Genomic DNA, 17,500 nt, shown 5'->3' on the forward strand with positions numbered 1-17,500 from the left:
TCACCTAGAAATGAGAAGATTGGATGAAGAAGAAATACCCACACTTATTTCCAGAAGATACGTCAACACCTTCAACTGCTTAAAATTTCAGGACGAAATTTATTTAGCGGGTAGGTACTGTAGTGGCTCGAACTTTTCCATATTTATATATATTAAATGAAATTGTTATTTACATGATTAAGTGTTTCCAACATGTTAAGCAATCAAACTTGTTAAGACTTGATTACTTGAAATAGGTTTCATATAGACAATTGACCACCCAAGTTGACCGGTGATTCACGAACGTTAAAACTTGTAAAAACTATATGATGTCATATATATGGATATATATATATAGTTAATATGGTATTATGATAAGTAAACATATCATTAAGTATATTAACAATGAACTACATATGTAAAAACAAGACTACTAACTTAAGGATTTCGAAACGAGGCATATATGTACCGATTATCGTTGTAACGACATTTAATTGTATATATATCATATTAAGATATATTAATACATCATAATATCATGATAATGTAATAATTTAACATCTCTTTAGATATAATAAACAATGGGTTAACAACATTTAACAAGATCGTTAACCTAAAGGTTTCAAAACAACACTTACATGTAACGACTAACGATGACTTAACGACTCAGTTAAAATGTATATACATGTAGTGTTTTAATATGTATTCATACACTTTTGAAAGACTTCAAGACACTTATCAAACTACTTCTACTTAACAAAAATGCTTACAATTACATCCTTATTCATTTTCATCAACAATTCTACTCGTATGCACTCGTATTCGTACTCGTACAATACCCAGCTTCTAAATGTATTTACTATTGGTATATTGTAACGCCCTCCCAATAGGGTCTGGAAGGAACGTCACTAATATCAAAATATACCAACATATTATAATAAACGAGAACAATACTAAATGATGAATTTAACTTTAATGAGTACGCAGTGGAAAATGAAATGTCGTTACAATGACAGGAATAACAATATCGTAAATGTTCACATGCAAAAGTAATAAATGCGATATCTCTTAATCCTATGTCCAAGTAGCATCACATAAGCAGTAAGTATAAGAGCTTGAATCAAACAGCGCCTGAGATAAAACATGCTAAAGTGTCAACCAAAAAGATTGAGTGAAGTTCATAGGTTTAACAAAAAGTTTGTCGTTGTTTTAGACCACAAGATTTAGTTTGTAAAGTAGATCTCCCGCAGGATCAAAAAGTTATGCCAATGCGTGATATTTAGACTAAACGTTCAAGTTTGCCCCATGACAAGTTGTGTCTGTCCTTGTCAGTTTAATTTCATTGTTAAGTAATACAATGACTTGGTCAAATGTATCGGGGACGTTACTCCCGATAGGCCTACCCCCAATAATTAAGCATGCCGCAGCAATTAAAAATATCACTGTAGGGACTTAGTCGGACATAGCCGGGTATAGCATAATTTAACAGTTTGGTACTTGTGTCTAAAGTGTAAAAAGTAAAAACAGCATGTGTCTCACCCCAAGTAAAAGTAAGTAAGTTTGCTAGCAATTAAAGAGGGGCTATGAATTCACCTTAGTAAGTAGAGAGAGTTATTCCTCGGAATAAAGAGTTGAACGAGTGAGCAGGAAAATCAACCTATTGACATTTAAGAGTAGTTAAGTGTTTTGCCCATGTTTAAGTTTAAGTATGTGTTTAAGTATAGTTTGTTTTACTAAGTTTCTATTCCTAGTAAGTTACTATTTTTATAAAGTTTCCATTTTTAGAAAGTTTCATATTTTACTAAGTTTCTATGACTAGAGAGTTTCTACTTTTATCAGTGTTTTCCATTTTAGGATACTTGTCGTATTAGATAAGCTTCCAATCACCCCTTTCCCTTCGAATGGCTAATTTAGATCTAGGGGCTTGAGCCATAGGACCCTTTAAATCGGAAATCCAAACCCTCTGCCTAGAATCTCATAGAAACCATTCGTGAAGAAAGTTCGAAGATCTATACATCTCTAATACATATCCCAAAATGTTTTTAAGTTACAATATAAGTAGTAGGTTATAGGTGCTAGTAATAGTAATAGTGTATACATGTTATTTATTTTATTTATTTTATTTTTAATTGCATATAATTTATAACATTATTTACATGTTTCGGTAAAAATAATAATCGAAGTAAAAAGTAAAAAGTAAAAAGTAAAAAAAATAAAAAGTAAGAAAATAATACTTACTAGTAGTAATTCTTCAAAGAGAGAATGAGAGAAATTTTGGTGTGAGTTTGAATGAGAAATGAGGGGTATTTATACTTGAAAAAATTAGGTAAAAAGAATAAAATAATTAAAATAAAAAGAAATATTTTAATTCTTAATGGGATTTTAAAATTAAAAAATATTAAATGTTAGGTCATGGGATAATGCACAAAATAAAATAATAAAAGTATTTTTTCCATTACAATTTTTAATTAAAAAGTAATTTATTTATTTATTTATTTATTTTCATTTATTTTAAGGATTTTTTTTATATAAATAAACAAATTGATTTAATGCTTTTCCAAGAATATTTGTCAATAATAATTTATTTTTTATATTTTTTATATTTTTGTTTTATTTAATTAATAAATAAAAATTTTGCATAAAAATAATAAATAATTCGGTATTTTGTATTTTTAATAATAATTATGATTTTAATTATTAAACTATAGTTTTAGTAAGTTTGTAAATATTATTACATTTATATATAATTGGATTTATTATATAGTTAAATATATAATACATTAACTAAATAATAAAAGTGATACAAAGTTTATATACTTAGTTAAATTATGTCAAATTATATAAATTAATAATATATTATTTATTTAAGCGTACATTGTTGACTAAAAATTACTATTCGGTCAATATTTAATTGTATATAACAACCCTTAATACATATAGTCAGACATATAACCCTAGGGTTAATTCAGTAATTTAGAAGTCAAAAAGTGAGGGTTGTTACAGTACCTCCCTGTTAATAAAAACTTTGTCCCGAAGTTTTAGGTAGACTTCTCGGATGCATCAGCGGTTGAGAAGAGATGGGGATATTTCTGTTTCATTTGGTCTTCACGTTCCCAGGTATGTTCGGGGCCTTGCGTGTTTTTCAAAGGATAGAATATTGTTTTGTTTCAAGCGTTTAAGTCATACAAACCATAATTTCTATAGGTTCTTCTACGAAGTGCATTTTATCATTAATGCAGAGATCATTCAAAATGATGATGTTATGCAAGTCATTTCAGTAAATTGGATACATGAAATGTGTTATGAATAATATTGAGCTCATTTAAAACCTTGAGCGTTTATGCTGCAATATTAGGCAGACAAAACAGAGAGGAGTTCATGAAAATCATAGTCATGAAATTTGATAGAGATCGTCATTCTTTATAACAAGAATGATGAATTAGAGTTTTATCGACATTAAATAATATGGATAAAGTAATTCGATTATAGAAAGAGTATAAACGAAGCTATCGTAAAAGAGTAAATGAGAAAATTAAATGGTCGCCTTAACACATAAAGTAATTCGATTTCAAGGAATTAAAGAAATCTTCGAAATCTTTATAAGATTTGATTTTCTGGTAATTACGGAAATTAGGATTTTCTTTAATTAAATGCGGTGAATTGCCTCGATTGCTGTGTCTGGAATTTTTGCTATAAATTAGCTTCTTCCGTTTCATTATCTTCACCACTTATATACTTTCTTTCTCAATTCATACTTCCAAAAGTTTTGTTAATATGCTCAATCTAGTTCTTGTCTTTGACATTATATTGGTTATCGCCACAATGATCCTTCTTTTCCAACTCCTACCAGAGGAGTCTGTTTACTTCTACTATGCTCTAGGATTTATTGTGTTTTTAGTTCTCCCGTGTCTTTATATTGCTATACGCATTGATATACACGGTTTGTAATTTCAGTGTTGTTATCGGGATTTACATTTTCCCTTATATGTCGAAGCTTCATGCTTTTGTAAAGCAAGTAACGGTCCAGAATTTGTAGGTATGAAGTTTCGAATGATCATGATATTCAAAGTAGAAGGAAAGGTAATAGCACGATTTGATTTGTCATATTACCAGAATATCCGGAAAAGACTGAATTATCAAGAAAAATATTTTCTTGATATGTTTAGAGTTTAAATAGATAAGAGTCGTGTAACATGGCAAATGATGATTATAAAGTCTATGAATCATCATCTTCCATTAAAAATTTAACATGACTTACTCTAATATAATCACGTTGGCCTGACGTCATTATATTATACTAACTCATGCTTCAATTCCCAACACTACTTCAAATCATTCATAATTTAAACTTGAACTTTACAGAATATAGAAACTAAAACAGTTTCCTTTATGATGTGATAAATATATCGCAAAGAGATAATTAATTGCTGACAAGAATCGTTATAAAGATATCTTCAGAAATATAGAGGATATTTATAACGAAAGATACAGTGATATCTCAGAATTTCTTAGTTCCAATGATGAGGAAAATTCTTTTGTTTCCTATGCATTTAATGCTACCATATCTGAATCATTGGTTATCAATCCGAGATGGTTTCAAGAAATTTTATTTTTTAGATGATTAAACGCTGATTGTAATCGTCAACGGATCTAATGGTTAACGAATAGGCGTTGTTGATGATAATTTCGGTGGTTTGATGTGATAATTCATCATAGAATACGAATGATTATAATTCATGAATGTAGTGATCTTTAGGAAGATAACACCTGCTAAAGTTTTACTTGAATTCTGGTATGTTAATTTCAAAATGTGTAATTAAATTTGTATGAAAATGATTGTGTATCACAGTGAAGGCAGTGAGTATAATTAATGATTTATGAATCGAAATTGAAGAATGTACAGTGTATTTATGTGAGATGTAAATATTTCTCGGGTATTACCTACCCGTTAAAATATTATCACAATTAACAGTTTTTACAATCTTTATGAAGATATACGTTCATATATGTATTCTTCAGATATAATCATGGATTTAATGAGTTATTATATATTAAACTCATTTGATTTGCGGTTTGGAACGAGAGTAAATAATCTCCAAAATCTTAGAGATTTCATAATTGTTGCGAAATATTTCGCTAATGAAGTTATGAATCAATACATTCATCGTTATACTTGATTTATTATGAAATGGAGTTTATTGTGCTGAAGCGGTGATTAACAATTGTTAAGTCATTAGCGAAGGGTGTACATCATAGCATATTAGTGATATGAATTAACCAAGTAGTACATACTAGTTGAGATTCTCACGTAATTGCTTAGTACGAAAAGATTTATTATTGTTCCAAATCATATATATATATAAGGTATACATATATAATTCTTCACGAAAAATGAGTCAATACATCTTAACTCTTTATTGCTAATATTCCTTGGTATCTATGGGGCGTATCATGTTGATGTTTGAGGTACTGAGTGTGTTGTTGAGGCGGGGGATGCGAATGTTGTTGTTGATGAAGCTGATGCTGTTAGTGGTGATGTTGATGGTACTGATGGTACTGGTGGTGATGCTGGTTATGCTGCTGGTGCTGCTGCTGGTGTTCGTAGGTTTCGCACCAGATTTTCCAGAGCCACTACTCGAGCGCGAAGCTCGTTGACTTCTTCTATTATTCCGGGATGATTGGTGGTTGGAACAAGGGGGTGAATAAGATCTAGAATCTTCGATATTATATATTTGTGACGGGATACCCTGGAAAGAAGAGAGAAAATGGTGTTTCGGACTGGTTCACCGGTAAGCGCTTCAGGTTCTTCGTCAAGAGGTGAATTCGGTTGGTGGAAGGGATCGCCTTCTTCTTGTCTCCATTGATTGAGTCGGCTACGAACCCATCCCCAATTCATCCAGAATAGATGATGGCTGATTGGTTCGTTTGTTCCGGTTATGCTGCCGTGGGAGCTTGAAGAGTTTGAGAAATTCATATTATATGTTTGGAATAGGGTTTGATATGAAATGGGTATTGAATACCGAATGATATATTCATCTCCTTGAATACGTATTTATAGCAAAAAGATTTCCGTAATTTATGGAGGAAATTTAGGATAAGTGGTAGACAAAGTTTATAGACATGATAATATATGATAAGATATGATGTGTCATCCATTTATGTAATAATGGTGGTATGACATGTTGAGATTTGTAACCAGATATTGATTAAAGAATTTCAATTCGTATACTGTGATAACCCAATAATATTTTCCGGTTCGCAAACCGATGCATAAAGGCATAAGATACGTGAGTGTTTGAAGTAGTAGCAGGAGCTTGTGGACGAACCGTTATCTTCAATAACATATAGAAGTTTGATAAACTTGATAGGTCATAAGTTTGAAAAAAAAATTAAGTGGAATAAAGATGAATATGATATAAACGAAACACTTTATTTTATTAAGAACAAGGCTTTAAACAAGCCTTCTTATTACACGATTCGGGGATAGAAATAGTTTAAGGCCTAGCCTTTGCATAGATAGAAAATAACTAGGAAATATTAAGATTGAAGTAGTCTTCATATTTCTTCTTCTCGTCCTCAACCTCCTTCATAAACTTCTCAAACTTGTTGTTCTTCTCCTTTTGTTTCTCATAAAGATACTCGATGTTATCATAAAGATTGGAAACATCATTGTTGATTACATGGTACTTGTGGTCCCTCATAGAAAGTTGATTATTCACACAGTTTTCCTCTATCTTCAATCTAAGGTCAACATCTTCCCTTAGGTAGGAGAGAGATTGCTTCCCCCATCGGGCATTTCTTGTAAGGGTGCAAACCCAAAGTCCACATCGGTCATGGGATAAAATAAATGTATGTATATAATCTCTTTCTTTAGCTCAGCATTTTCCTCCATGAGCTTCTTGATCGCTAGGTCTTTTTCCTTCATTTGAGCATCGATCCTTGCAATATGGCGAATAAGGTCATCGGTAGTTTTTCGCAGATTCATGAGCTCGTAATTGGCATCAACTTCATCGTAGGAAGGAGATCGGGATCTTTTCTTTGACAGCCCAATTTCTTCAAGACATTTCCTCTTGTCTTTATTCCTCGGGGTTGGATAGTATTCAGGAGACCCATGTAACTTTAGAGTAGTATTTGGGCTATAATTTGGTGAGGGAGGACCACCAAAGCCATAAGGTAGACTTTGGATTGGTCTTTCTGTGGAAGACCTTTCAGTATCTTTTTTAGTTTGCTTGAAAAGATTCATTTTGGTCGTTTGATGATGATTAGACATCCTAACATTAGGAAGGAGATTTTGATCAGTTTTAGGATAGGATTGTAAGGCATAAGTTTTAAGATTACAAGGCAAATCCTAAGTGCTTTAAAGCCTAAGGCAGGAAAGGTTATAGTTTCCTAGATTGCTAAGGCACCCTAGCTAACAAGTAAGGCACACATAAAAATGCAATCCTGGTTCTCTATAACAGCATGGTTATGCTCTGATACCAATCTGTAACGCCCTCCCAATAGGGTCTGGAAGGAACGTCACTAATATCAAAATATACCAACATATTATAATAAACGAGAACAATACTAAATGATGAATTTAACTTTAATGAGTACGCAGCGGAAAATGAAATGTCGTTACAATGACAGGAATAACAATATCGTAAATGTTCACATGCAGAAGTAATAAATGCGATATCTCTTGATCCTATGTCCAAGTAGCATCACATAAGCAGTAAGTATAAGAGCTTGAATCAAACAGCGCCTGAGACAAAACATGCTAAAGTGTCAACCAAAAAGGTTGAGTGAAGTTCATAGGTTTAACAAAAAGTTTGTCGTTGTTTTAGACCACAAGATTTAGTTTGTAAAGTTGATCTCCCGCAGGATCAAAAAGTTATGCCAATGCGTGATATTTAGACTAAACGTTCAAGTTTGCCCCATGACAAGTTGTGTCTGTCCTTGTCGGTTTAATTTCATTATTAAGTAATACAATGACTTGGTCAAATGTATCGGGGACGTTACTCCTGATAGGCCTACCCCCAATAATTAAGCATGCCGCAGCAATTAAAAATATCACTGTAGGGACTTAGTCGGACATAACCGGGTATAGCATAATTTAACAGTTTGGTACTTGTGTCTAAAGTGTAAAAAGTAAAAACAGCATGTGTCTCACCCCAAGTAAAAGTAAGTAAGTTTGCTAGCAATTAAAGAGGGGCTATGAATTCACCTTAGTAAGTAGAGAGAGAGTTATTCCTCGGAAGAAAGAGTTGAACGAGTGAGCAGGAAAATCAACCTATTGACATTTAAGAGTAGTTAAGTGTTTTGCCCATGTTTAAGTTCAAGTATGTGTTTAAGTATAGTTTGTTTTACTAAGTTTCTATTCCTAGTAAGTTACTATTTTTATAAAGTTTCCATTTTTAGAAAGTTTCTTATTTTACTAAGTTTCTATGACTAGAGAGTTTCTACTTTTATCAGTGTTTTCCATTTTAGGATACTTGTCGTATTAGATAAGCTTCCAATCACCCCTTTCCCTTCGAATGGCTAATTTAGATCTAGGGGCTTGAGCCATAGGACCCTTTAAATCGGAAATCCAAACCCTCTGCCTAGAATCTCATAGAAATCATTCGTGAAGAAAGTTCGAAGATCTATACATCTCTAATACATATCCCAAAATGTTTTTATGTTACAATATAAGTAGTAGGTTATAGGTGCTAGTAATAGTAATAGTGTATACATGTTATTTATTTTATTTTTAATTGCATATAATTTATAACATTATTTACATGTTTCGGTAAAAATAATAACCGAAGTAAAAAGTAAAAAGTAAAAAAAAATAAAAAGTAAGAAAAGAATACTTACTAGTAGTAATTCTTCAAAGAGAGAATGAGAGAAATTTTGGTGTGAATTTGAATGAGAAATGAGGGGTATTTATACTTGAAAAAATTAGGTAAGAAGAATAAAATAATTAAAATAAAAAGAAATATTTTAATTCTTAATGGGATTTTAAAATTAAAAAATATTAAATGTTAGGTCATGGGATAATGCACAAAATAAAATAATAAAAGTAGTTTTTCCATTACAATTTTTAATTAAAAAGTAATTTATTTATTTATTTATTTATTTATTTATTTTTCATTTATTTTAAGGATTTTTTTTATATAAATAAACAATTTGATTTAATGCTTTTCTAAGAATATTTGTCAATAATATTTTATTTTTTATTTTTTTTATTTTTGTTTTATTTAATTAATAAATACAAATTTTGCATAAAAATAATAAATAATTCGGTATTTTGTATTTTTAATAATAATTATGATTTTAATTATTAAACTATAGTTTTAGTAAGTTTGTAAATATTATTACATTTATATATAATTGGATTTATTATATAGTTAAATATATAATACATTAACTAAATAATAAAAGTGATACAAAGTTTATATACTTAGTTAAATTATGTCAAATTATATAAATTAATAATATATTATTTATTTAAGCGTACATTGTTGACTAAAAATTACTATTCGGTCAATATTTAATTGTATATAACAACCCTTAATACATATAGTCAGACATACAACCCTAGGGTTAATTCAGTAATTTAGAAGTCGAAAAGTGAGGGTTGTTACATATATATACACTCCAATGATCAGCTCTTAGCAGCCCTTGTGAGTCACCTAACACATGTAGGAACCATCATTTGGCAACTAGCATGAAATATCTCATAAAATTACAAAAATATTAGTTATCATTCATGACTTATTTACAAGTAAACAAAATTACACATCCTTTATATCTAATCCATATACCAACGACCAAAAACACCTACAAACACTTACATTCTTCAATTTTCTTAATCTAATTGATCTCTCTCAAGTTCTATCTTCAAGTTCTAAGTGTTCTTCATAAATTTTATAAGTTCTAGTTTCATAAAATCAAGAATACTTCCAAGTTTGCTAGCTTACTTCCAATCTTGTAAAGTGATCATCCAACCTCAAGAAATATTTCTTATTTATAGTAATATATCTTTATAATACAAGGTAATACTCATATTCAAACTTTGATTCAATTTCTATAATTATAACAATCTTATTTCGAGTGGAAATCTTACTTGAACTTGTTTTCGTGTCATGATTCTGCTTCAAGAACTTTCAAGCCATCCAAGGATCCTTTGAAGCTAGATCTATTTTTCTCATTTTTAGTAGGTTTACCTACTAAAATTAAGGTAGTAATGATGTTCATAACATCATTTGATTCATACATATAAAACTATCTTATTCGAAGATTTAAACTTGTAATCACTAGAACATAGTTTAGTTAATTCTAAACTTGTTCGCAAATAAAGTTAATCCTTCTAACTTGACTTTTAAAATCAACTAAACACATGTTCTATATCTATATGATATGCTAACTTAATAATTTAAAACCTGGAAACACGAAAAACACCGTAAAACCGGATATACGCCGTCGTAGTAACACCGCGGGCTGTTTTGGGTTAGTTAATTAAAAACTATGATAAACTTTGATTTAAAAGTTGTTCTTCTGGGAAAATGATTTTTCTTATGAACATGAAACTATATCCAAAAATCATGGTTAAACTCAAAGTTGAAGTATGTTTTCCAAAATGGTCATCTAGACGTCGTTCTTTCGACTGAAATGACTACCTTTACAAAAATGACTTGTAACCTGTATTTCCGACTATAAACTTATACTTTTTCTGTTTCAATTCATAAACTTAAGTTCAATATGAAACCATATCAACTTGAAACACTCAAAACGGATTTAAAACGAAGAAATTATGGGTAAAACAAGATTGGATAATTTTTCTTGTTGTAGCTACGTGAAAATTGGTAACAAATCTATATTAATCATATCCTAGCTAACTCATATTGTATTATACATGTATTCTAATATATTATGTAATCTTGGGATACCATAGACACGAATACAATGTTTTGACATATCATATCGACCCATCTATATATATATTTCGGAACAACCATAGACACTCTATATGCAGTAATGTTGGAGTTAGCTATACAGGGTTGAGGTTGATTCCAAAATATTATATATACTTTGAGTTGTGATCTAGCCTGAGGCTTGTATACACGAGGTCATGGATTGATTCAAGATAATATATATTGCTTTATTTTCTGTACATCTAACTGTGGACAACTAGTTGTAGGTTACTAACGAGGACAGCTGACTTAATAAACTTAAAACTGCAAAATGTATTAAAAATGTTGTAAATATATTTTGAACATACTTTGATATATATGTATATATTTGTTATAGGTTCGTGAATCGACCAGTGGCCAAGTCTTACTTCCCGACGAAGTAAAAATTTGTGAAAGTGAGTTATAGTCCCACTTTTAAAATCTAATATTTTGGGATGAGAATACATGCAGTTTTATAAATGTTTTAAAAAATAGACACAAGTAAATGAAACTACATTCTATGGCTGGATTATTAAACCGAATATGCCCCTTTTTAGTCTGGTAATCTAAGAATTAGGGAACAGACACCCTAATTGACGAGAATCCTAAAGATAGATCTATTGGGCCCAACGAGCTCCATCCAAAGTACCGGATGCTTTAGTACTTCGAATTCATCATGTCCGAAGGGGGTCCCGGAATGATAGGGGATATTCTATATGCATCTTGTTAAGGTCGGTTACCAGGTGTTCACCATATGAATGATTTTAATATCTATGTATGGGATGTGTATTGAAATATGAAATCTTGTGGTCTATTGTTACGATTTGATATATATAGGTTAAACCTATAACTCACTAACATTTTTGTTGATGTTTAAAGCATGTTTATTCTCATGTGATTATCAAGAGCTTTCGCTGTTGCATGCTATTATATGGACAAGATTTGGTGTCAGCATGCTTGTATAATATTGTTTAAAACTGCATTCGAGATTTATTTTGTTGTAACATATTAATATTTGTAAACCAATATGTATTGGTAGTGTGTAAGTATGATATTTGTTAGATTATCATTTCTGGATAATCTAAGTGGTGTCTTGTTAACCTTGTCGATAAAATAAAGGTTATGGTTTGTTTTAAAAACGAATGCAGTCTTTGAAAAACGTCTCATATAGAGGTCAAAACCTCGCAACGAAATCAATTAATATGGAACGTTTATAATCATTATGAACGGGACATTTCAAATGAAGTTATCACGAAAGAGTGAAATGATTAAATGCAGGTTTGACTTAACCGGTGAAGTAGTCACGGTGGAATTTAAGGAAAATCTTCGAAATCTATATAAGATTTGATTCTTCAGAGATTAAGATTCTCTTTGATTAAATACAATAATCTATTTCGATTGCTCTGTCAGATATTTCACTATAAATCCACTCCCTTTGTTTCCTTTATATTTTGGAGTTTCATACTTTAGTTTTCTCTCCCTGACTTTAAGTCAAGCGAATAATGGTCCAGAATTCGTAGGTATAAAGTTTCGAATAAACATGACTAATGTTCTAGGAGAGAGATTGTAATAGCATGATATTGATTGGTTAAATTACCAGAATTCAAGAGAAAAGATAAAATTATCAAGAAAATACGTTCTTGATATGTTTATAGATTTGATAGAATGTAAGAGTCTTGTAACATGGTACATGATGACATTATGATCTGTGAATCATGACGTTCCATTAGAAACTCAGCATGTCTTACTGTAATATAATCACGTTGATCAAGTGTCATTATATTATACTAACTCATGCTTCAGCTCCCAACACTACTTCAAAAACATTCATAATTTAAATTTGAATTTTTCAGAATTTAGAAACTAAATAGTTTCCTTTATGATGTAATACAGATAACGCGAAGAGATAAATGATTTTAGATAAGAGTAGTTATGAAAATATCTTCAGAAATTTCGAGAATATTTATAATGAAAGATACGATAATATCTTGAAATGTTAGAATCAAATTGTGATGAAGAAATTTATTCACGATGATTTAGAGCGGTTAAGGGGCAAGGTAATCGCTAAAGATTTTATCAAAAACAGAATCATCAGGATTCTTTATGTACAAGTTTAGTCCTTATGATTTGTTCAGAGTCTCCTTCATGTTTTACTCAATTCGTTATTATCAAATTTTTGATTGTTAAGGCAATCTCCAGTTTTCACTGCTTCATCGGCTTTTTCAAAACTTAGAAAAATGATTCATAGGCTAAAGCGCTTTTCAGAAATTCAGAATTGAAGATCATAATTTTTGGAGATAGATGTTATATGTATACATATAACTGTTGATGTAGAAACGCTGCGAGATTTTGAATACTGATTTGCTGATTCTCAGTATTTGGTATGGCAATTTTCGTTATAAGATGCGGATGAGTGTATGATAGGGTTTTAATGAATGAATATATTGATTTTTCAAAAAATCAAATATCAATAAAGTTGTTGGTAAGTTTATTGCTAATGTGGTGGAATATAAAAGGTTTATCCGGTAACGATGGTGAATAAGGCAATCATATATATCAAGGTTATAATAAGGCTAGTCCGAATAAAAGTCAAAGTTGATTTGCTAAAGCTGTGACAAAATTGGCTAATTTGAAAAAAAAAATGCAGTGTTATTTTTGATAATAATAATGCCAAAGGAGCTAGCACAGATACGTGTTAAACGTTTACTCGGGTTTCGAGAGTTTTTCAGGTGCATAACTATATGCATAAGTCTTTCCTTCCGTAGGTGAAGTGAGGTTGGTTCATCCCCTCGATCGAGGTGTTTTCAAGAATCATGAAATGTTTGAACGCAAATTGTAATCGTTAAGATACAAATGAGGTTTAAGATGAAATCAAGTGACAACTTGAAGAATTATTTAGTTTCATATGTTAAAATCAATATTTTAATCTATTTTAATTGTCCAATATTGGCAGTCTACAGTTAGCAGTCCACAATTAATAATTCAATAATTCATATATAGTTTAATATATAGTACTCGAATTAATTAATACGTATCGTGACCCGTACACAAGTCTCAGACTCGATCACAACTCAAAGTATATATATTATTGTAGAATCAACCTCAACCTTGTATAGCTAACTCAATCATTACTGCATATAGAGTGTCTATGGTTATTCCAAATAATATATATAGATGCGTCGATATGATATGTCAAAACCTTGTATACGTGTCCCGATATTTAAAGTGTGTAAAATAAATAACAGAAATTAAATGACGATAAATAAAATTGCGAGAATATAAATGGCGATTAATAAATTGCGATAAATAAAATGTAACCAGTTAGCTAGGAACAGTTAGCTAGGATTTTGTTAGCGTGGATTCTTAACAAAATTTCTCATAGTTAATTTGTTTGTTTCTAACAAATTTTATTTTTGCCCAATGTTTTCTTCATTATGCCACTTGTTGGATTCTGATAGGTCAAAATCCAAATATGAAATTGAATGAAAATATTTATTCTGTGGTGAACAGATTCGTATCTCTGGTGATGTAAGTAGAATAGCAAATGACTTTTTGAATCAGATTCGAAGAATGTACAGTGTAACTTATTAATGTAAAATCTAAATATTCCTCGGGTATTACCTACCCGTTAAAATATTTTCACCATTAACAGTTTGTACGAAAGAATTTTTAATTACAATCTTTATGAAAATATACTTACATATATATTTTCTTCAGATGTAATCATGGATTTAATGAGTTAATATGATATTAAACTCATTTGATTTACCGTTAGAATAAGAATATATAATCTCTAAAACATTAGAGATTACATAATCATCATAAAGAACGAAGATAACCGATGTAGAACAATATGTAGTACGAAGATTATGCTCAAGGTATAGAATGAGATATTGAGGCATGGATTTTTGATGGTACTGGTGCTGTTTATTGATGGTACTGTTGGTGCCGATGATATTGCTGAAGCTGGTAAATTTTGCACCATGTTTTCTAAATTGATTACTCGAGCGCGAAGCTCGTGACTTCTTTGATTACTCCGGGATGATTGTCGGTCGTAACAAGCGGATGAATAAGGTTTTGAATTTGAGATAGTATATAATCATGGTGAGATATTCGGGTAATGAGGGCAAAAATAGTGTTTCGGATTGGTTCGCCGGTGAGTGCTTCAGGTTCTTCACCAAGAGTGCAGGTTGGTGGGTGGAAAGGATCGCCTTCTTCTCATATCCATCTGTTAAGTCGACTACGAACTTATCAGATGAATTGGGGATGGATGATTGGTCAATTCATTCTGATGACACTGATTTCGGAGCTTAGGTGAAACTCCATATCAGAATAGCTGTCGGAATCTGAGGAATTCGAACTGGTTGAGGGATTCATCTTGTACGATCAGATGAAGGATTTTCGATAAGAAATAGATTATATGATGTAGATTAGTACCCTGAAATATATAATTTACATATGCATATATAATACTAAAGTCCCATAAGTTACGGAGAAATCTACGGAAGCTGTCAGGAAAAGTCTATAGTAACAGATACGCTAAGATATGAATTTTTGTCTATACACTATCGATGCACTAAATGCAGTAAGACGTGTCTAGACTTAAGATGATAAGCAAGTGATTCCCTAAGAATGATAAACAGGTAATTTTCGACACGAAATGATAAGCAAATCTTTTGACATGCAGACACAGTCGAAGTCCAGACCCACTAATGCATCTAAACAACTATCAGTTAGACATACTAATGCAAGACTAGGTTCGCTAAGACCACCGCTCTGATACCAACTCTAACGACCCGTCCTAATCCATCAGGACGAATACATTACATTTGGTAACATCGCGAGGTACTTGACCTCTATATAAAACATTTTACAAACATTGCATTCGTTTTTAAAAGACAAACTTTCATTGCATCAAAAGTTGACGGCATGCATACCATTTCCTAATATATCCAACTATGAATGACTTGATAATAATCTTGATGAACTCAATAACTTGAATGCGACGTCTTTTGAAATATGTCATGAATGACTCCATGTAATATCTCTAAAATGAGCAAATGCACAGCAGAAGAATTTCTTTCATACCTGAGAATAAACATGCTTTCAAGTGTCAACCAAAAGGTTGGTGAGTTCATAGGTTTATCATAAAACAATAAAATTCATCATTTTGATAGACCACAAGATTTAAATGCTGCATGGTACAAATGGGCCCAAATCCTATACCAACCTGTAATGTACATGCGATATCTTTTAAATATAGTACAACTTTCTCGTATACGAAATCATCTTTCATAAATCTTAGTAACTGTACACATATCTCGTGCACAAAAATAACATACACATAACCTGTGTATAAAATCATTCTCTCGATACATAACATTCACTTTTCATTGCTTTCATAGCTTGGCTTGGTAACCGACCTTAACATATAATGCGCATAATAATATCCCCAAAACAGAACATCTCGTCTGTATAATAATCATATAAACTTCGAAGTACTAAACACCACGCCCACTAGCCCTTCCGTCTAGTGAACATTCTGGGTGGGGGTGTTAACCCGGTAGCTACATTTAGGATTCGCGTGAATTATGGCCATACCCGATTCTAATTCTTAGGTTACCAAGCAATAATAATCAGAGGAAAAATATTCACAACAATTAGTGGCAATTGTCACGTCCAACTAATTCAATAATAATCCACAGAACTTCTGTCTGCATAATAATTCATTCGAGAAATGTTTTGCTTGTGTCTATCTCGTCAAACATTTATAAAAGTATTTCATGTATTCGCAGTTCAAAATATATTTCAAAAGCATTTAATAAAGCAGTTGTAAAAATAGCGCATGTATTCTCAGTCCCAAAAAATGTAAAGAGTAAAAGGGAGCAAATGAACTCACATTACTGTATTTTGTAGTAAAAATACATATGACGAAACTGAACAATGCAGGGTTGGCCTCGGATTCACGAACCTATATCGTTTGTATATATATTAAAACGTATAATCGTAATCGAACAAATATATATATTATTATTAGTGATATAATTTTTGGTATTAATATCATATATATGTCAATTTATATCTTTCATTACAATATTTATGTAGTTAGGTTTTGTATTTAATATATTTTTATATAACGATCTGTCATTTGCAAAAATTAATATTTATAATAATACATGTTTAAGGATAATAATAATTATGATAGTATTAGTAGTAATATTAATAATAAAAATGTGAATAAAAATGTTAATTTTAATAAAAATAATAACTTTAATAATAAGGTTATGTGATAGGTTTAATAATAAAAATTTTAAAATCATATTATTGACACTAATAATAAATAGAAAAGTTGTATTATTTTTACAATAAAAACATTAGTTTTGATTCTATTTCCTAAGACTTAATAATACTTAGTACTAATATTTTGTAATAATAACTATAAATATGATAATAATATTAATGTTCATGATAATAATAATAAATTGCATTATGATAGTGATAATAATACTAATAATACTTATTGTTAACACTTAGTGATAATAATAATAATAATAATAATAATAATAATAATAATAATAATAATAATAATAATAATGATAATATTA

The sequence above is a fragment of the Rutidosis leptorrhynchoides genome, chromosome 6 (genome assembly GCF_046630445.1).
Source record: "Rutidosis leptorrhynchoides isolate AG116_Rl617_1_P2 chromosome 6, CSIRO_AGI_Rlap_v1, whole genome shotgun sequence".
NCBI classification, from domain to species: domain Eukaryota; kingdom Viridiplantae; phylum Streptophyta; class Magnoliopsida; order Asterales; family Asteraceae; genus Rutidosis; species Rutidosis leptorrhynchoides.